Source organism: Nerophis lumbriciformis, linkage group LG01 (genome assembly GCF_033978685.3).
Source record: "Nerophis lumbriciformis linkage group LG01, RoL_Nlum_v2.1, whole genome shotgun sequence".
Taxonomy (NCBI): Eukaryota; Metazoa; Chordata; class Actinopteri; order Syngnathiformes; family Syngnathidae; genus Nerophis; species Nerophis lumbriciformis.
Genome location: NC_084548.2, coordinates 31,648,922 through 31,654,921, shown reverse-complemented (window position 1 = coordinate 31,654,921; position 6,000 = coordinate 31,648,922).

Sequence of the window (6,000 nt, the reverse complement as noted above, 5' to 3'; positions counted from 1 at the left end):
ATAAGATCATTTCTATAAAAGTGATTACACGACTTACAGGTAGAATAAGTCACAATTACATGTTACAAAACAAAGTGTGATTATTGCGTCACTCTCACATTGTCGCATCGTACCTCAGGAACTTCCTCTATAACTCAAATATGTGTACTGTTTTAGATGCCATATTTTCTCGGACTGTTTGTAAACTTTGACTTCAACGCTCATATTGGCAGCGACAGTGAAACCTGGAGAGGCGTGATTGGAAAGAACGGCCGCCCGGATCTGAACCCGAGTAGTGTTTTGTTATTGGACTTTTGTGTTCGTCACAGATTGTTCTTTACAAACACAATGGTCAAACATAAGGGTGTCCATATGTGCATTTGGCACCAAGACACCGTAGACTGCAGTTCCTCGATCGACTTTGTAGTTGTGTCATCGCATTTACGGTCTCATGTTTTGGACACTCGGCTGAAGAGAGGGGCGGAGCTTTCTACCATTCACCACTTGGTGGTGAGTTGGCTCCGAAGGTGGGGGATAGAGATGCGCGGTTTGCGGGCACAACCGCGGAGTCCGCGGATTATCCGCGGATCGGGCGGATGAAATTAAAAAAAATTTGATTTTATCCGCGGGTCGGGTCGGGCGGTTAAAATAAAAAAAAAATTAGATTTTAAATAGATTCAGGCGGGTGGCAGTTAAACCAATTCGGAAATATATATACATAGTTAAATGTTGTTACCCACATACGAAAAACGAGCAGGCACCTGCTGCATATGCCACAACAGAAGAAAAAAAAAGAAAAAGAGATGGACACTTTTACGGAGCGGAGAAGGGACGCCTCGCCGGGGTCCGGGACCGAGGCCCCTTCCCCCGAGAGGGCCCCACCAGGAGCCGTAGCTGAGGCGATCCGCGAGAAGGGCTTGACGCACATCCAGGGTCACCACCGCGCCCACCGCACCGACACCCCGCCTCGTCCGCCTTCGCCGCGGCCGGCGTCACGCGCAGCAGGTAAGCAGCTTACCTGCCCGCCACCCCCGTGGCCGGGGGCTCGTAACAGGGGTCACTCCGCGCGCTCCGCCCGCGCAGCTTACCTGCCCACCACCCCTGTTGCCGGGGGCGCGTAACAGGGGTCACTCCGCGCGCAGTGCGCTCACGAAAGGGGTGGGGCTCACCCTGGTTAATATAGACAGCAGGACGGTGGCTATGGAAGTCGGAACCCGCTAAGGAGTGTGTAACAACCCACCTGCCGAATCAACTAGCCCTGAAAATGGATGGCGCTGGAGCGTCGGGCCCATACCCGGCCGTCGCCGGCAGCGAGACGCGCTTGGAGGTGCGCTCAGCCCGGCTCCCATATGATTGCGCACTGGTGTGCGTCTGGGTCGTGACAGCGTGGCACGCGAATGTCTGTGCTGCATTGGATCAGTCTCCTTTCTTTAACAGGCAAAAGCTTTATAACCTCACTAATGCCTTGCATCGTCTATATTAGATATATAACAACGGGCGGGTGCGGGCGGGTGCGGTTCTGATCAAATGTTAGGTCGGGTGGATGGCGGATGGTTGACGACTTTCTGATGCGGTTGCGGATGAAATAATTGCCTATCCGCGCATCTCTAGTGGGGGAGGATGCCGGACAGACCTGGCAGACCCAAACGCATTGTGAGGGTCAGTTAGGAACGTCTTGCAGAGTCTCCTGTCAGAGAGAGTTTAAATTCCCACCTCCGGAAGAACTTTGAACATGTCACGAGGGAGGCACTGGATATGGAGTCCGAGTGGACCATGTTCCGTACCTCTATTGTCGAGGCGGCCGATCGGAGCTGTGGCCGAAAGGCGGTTGGTGCCTGTCGTCGCGGTAATCCTAGGGATGCCGTCAAGCTGAAAAAATTGTCTTATTGGGTCCTTTTGACTCAGGACACACCAGAGGCAGCGGACACCAAGTAGTGTATGGCTTCGGCGGTCGTGGAGGCAAAAACTCGGACATGGGAGGAATTCGGAAAAGCCATGGAAAATGACTTCCGGACGGCTTTGAGGCAATTCTGGACCACCATCCGCCGCCTCAGGAGGGGAAAGCAGTGCACTGTCAACACCGTGTATGGTGAGGATGGTGTGCTGCTGACCTCGACTGCGGATGTTGTGGATCGGTGGAGAGAATATTTCGAAGACCTCCTCTATCCCACCTACACATCTTCCTACGAGGAAGCAGTGCCTGGGAATCTGTGGTGGGCTCTCCTTTTTCTGGGGATAAGGTTGCCAAGGTAGTTAAAAAGCTCCTCGGTGGGAAGGCACCAGGGGTGGATGAAACCCGCCCGGGGTTCCTTAAAGCTCTGGATACTGTGGGGCTGTCTTGGTTGACAAGACTCGTGGACATTGGGGGGCGGCCCCTCTGGATTGGCAGACCGGGGTGGTGGTTCCTCTATTTAGGAAAAGGAACCGGAGGGTGTGTTCCAACTACCGTGGGATCACACTCCTCAGCCTTAACGGTAAGGACTATTCAGGTGTACTTGAGAGGAGGCTACGCCGGATAGCCAAACCTCGGATTCAGGAGGAGCAGTGTGCTTTTCGTCCTGTGGACCAGCTCTATACTCTCAGCAGGATCCTTGAGGGTGCACGGGAGTTTGCCCAACCAGCTGTCCTGGGAGACATAGGAGCTGGACGAAGTGGCTGGGGACAGGGAAGTCTGGGCTTCTCTGCTTAGGCTGCTGCCCCCGCGACCCGACCTCGGAAAAGCGGAAGAAAATGGATGTTTGTAAACGTCTCTCTGTTATGATCATTGAACACCAAACAGAAGAAGATCAAACACAAAACAGATTATGTATTTCCTTTCCTTGATCTTGATATGGAAATTATTGTGGGGGGAAACGTCCATATTTCAGAACAGGTTTGATTATGTGCACAGCATCTTGTTCCTTAATTGAGTTTGGATGTGTAGACTCTCTGTGCTGATAATAACTACTCAATATATAACAATCACCACACAAGCACTAACAAAGCACATTATTAAAGTGAATGCCTGATTTTTAACATCCTCACAATCCTGTTGATGGTACAAACTGTATGTTTCTAAGCATAAAAGCATCCCCGCCATTGCCATGGTGATCTGAAATCACCTACAAGTGTCGATAATATTGGAGATTAGCAGCTGTCGTCAATGTGCAAGTATTTCCATTCGCAATATGCATGATGTGTGTGCTGCTAGTGACGGACGGACATGTATGTGGGGACGACGATAGGAGAGGTGTTAAAATTATTCCTCAGCAGGATGAATTTTTAGCAGCTACGGGAGGCACTCAGCAAAGATGCCCCGAAGGCTGATGGGATGCTTTGATCAGAGATGGAGGGACACGGCTGTTAAAAATCCACAGCCCGCATGATCCTTTTCCATCTCTTTATATTCCTCTTTTTCCTACTTTCCCTCTTACTTCTGGTTTTTCACCTTCCATCTTTATCTCACCAACTTCCTCTTGGCTGCAGACCTACCTAAAAGGTCAGAGGAGATATTTTGTTTCCCACAAAATGGCACCATTCCCAAATTATGTAGGCTCTATTGATAACCTCACTAACAACTTTAACGACGCCCTGCGCGACACCATTGATAGTATAGCACCACTAAAGCTAAAAAGAGCCCCTAAAAGGCGCACCCCATAGTTTACAGAAGAAACTAGAGCCCATAAATTATCATGTAGAAAGCTGGAACGCAAATGGCGCGCGACTAAACTTGAGGTTTTCCATCAAGCATGGAGTGATAGTTTAATAACTTATAAACACATGCTTACCTTAGCTAAAGCTAAATATTACTCAAATCTCATCCACCTCAACAAAAATTATCCTAAATTTATGTTTAGTACAGTAGCATCGCTAACCCAACAAGGGACTCCTCCCAGTAGCTCCACCCACTCGGCAGATGACTTTATGAATTTCTTTAATAAGAAAATTGAACTCATTAGAAAGGAGATTAAAGACAATGCATCCCAGCTACAAAGGGGTTCTATTAACACAGATACGACTGTATATACGACGGATACTGCCCTCCAAAATAGTTTCTCTCTCTTTGATGAAATAACATTGGAGGTATTGTTAAGATGTGTAAATGGGACAAAACAAACAACATGTTTACTTGACCCATTTCCTGGGAAACCTATCAAGGAGCTTTTTGTATTACTAGGTCCATCAGTGCTAAATATTATAAACGTATCACTTTCCTCTGGCACTGTTCCACTAGCATACAAAAAAGCGGTTGTTCACTCAAAAGACCTAACCTCGACCCTGACCTCATGGTAAACTACCGGTCGGTGTCCCACCTTCCGTTTATCTCGAAAAAATTGTTGCACAGCAGCTAAATGAACACTTAGCGTCCAACAATCTCTGTGAACCTTTTCAATCCGGTTTCAGGGCAAATCACTCTACGGAGACAGCCCTCGCAAAAATGACTAATGATCTATTGCTAACGATGGATTCTGATGCGTCATCTATGTTGCTGCTTCATAACAATGTGACCACGGACTATGTTAAGGTAACGTGCAGAGTCCCCCAGGGTTCGGTTCTTGGCCCTGCACTCTTTAGTATTTACATGCTGCCGCTAGGCGACATCATACGCAAATACAGTGTTAGCTTTCCTGTTATGCTGATGACACCCAACTCTACATGCCCCAAAAGCTGACCAATACGCCGAATTGTAGTCAGCTGGAGGCGTGTCTTAATGAAAGTAAACAATGGATGTCCGCTAACTTTTTGCAACTCAACACTAAGAAAACGGAAATGCTGATTATCGGTCCTGCTCAACACCGACACCTATTTAATAATACCACCTTAACATTTGACAACCAATTAATTACACAAAGCGACTCGGTAAAGAATCTGGGTATTATCTTCGACCCAACTCTCTCGTTTGAATCACACATTAAGAGTGTTACTAAAACGGCCTTCTTTCATCTCCGTAATATCGCTAAAATTCGTTCCATTTTGTCCACTAGCGACGCTGAGATTATTATTCATGCGTTCGTTACGTCTCGTCTCGATTACTGTAACGTATTATTTTCGGGTCTCCCTATGTCTAGCATTAAAAGATTACAGTTGGTACAAAATGCGGCTGCTAGACTTTTGACAAGAACAAGAAAGTTTGATCATATTACGCCTATACTGGCTCACCTGCACTGGCTTCCTGTGCACTTAAGATGCGACTTTAAGGTTTTACTACTTACGTATAAAATACTACACGGTCTAGCCCCAGCCTATCTTGCCGATTGTATTGTACCATATGTCCCGGCAAGAAACCTGCGTTCAAAGAACTCCAGCTTATTAGTGATTCCCAGAGCCCAAAAAAAGTCTGCGGGCTACAGAGCGTTTTCTATTCGGGCTCCAGTACTATGGAATGCCCTACCGGTAACAGTTAGAGATGCTAGAAGCATTTCAGTCCCATCTTAAAATTCATTTGTATACTCTAGCCTTTAAATAGACCCCCCTTTTTAGACCAGTTGATCTGCCGTTTCTTTTCTTTTCTCCTCTGCCTCCTCGCCGGGTTACTCCGGTTCCGGTGACCATGGATGAAGTGCTGGCTGTCCAGAGTTGGGACCCGGGGTGGACCGCTCGCCTGTGCATCGGTTGGGGACATCTCTGCGCTGCTGACCCGTCTCCGCTCGGGATGGTCTCCTGCTGGCCCCACTGTGGACTGGACTCTCACTACTATGTTAGATCCACTAAGGACTGTTCTTTCACAATATTATGTCACTCGACATCCATTGCTTTCGGTCTCCCCTAGAGAGGGGGAGTTACCCACATATGCGGCCCTCTCCAAGGTTTCTCATAGTCATTCACATCGACGTCCCTTATGTGGGCTCTGTACCGAGGATGTTGTTGTGGCTTGTGCAGCCCTTTGAGACTTTTGTGATTTAGGGCTATATAAATAAACATTGATTGATTGATTGATTGATTGATAGTACGCAGCTACTTCCTGCTCCCCAGGTGGTCACTCGGTCACGCCCACAAGAGCCAGCGGATTTGGGCAGGTGGCCCATAGCACGCCCTGATGGC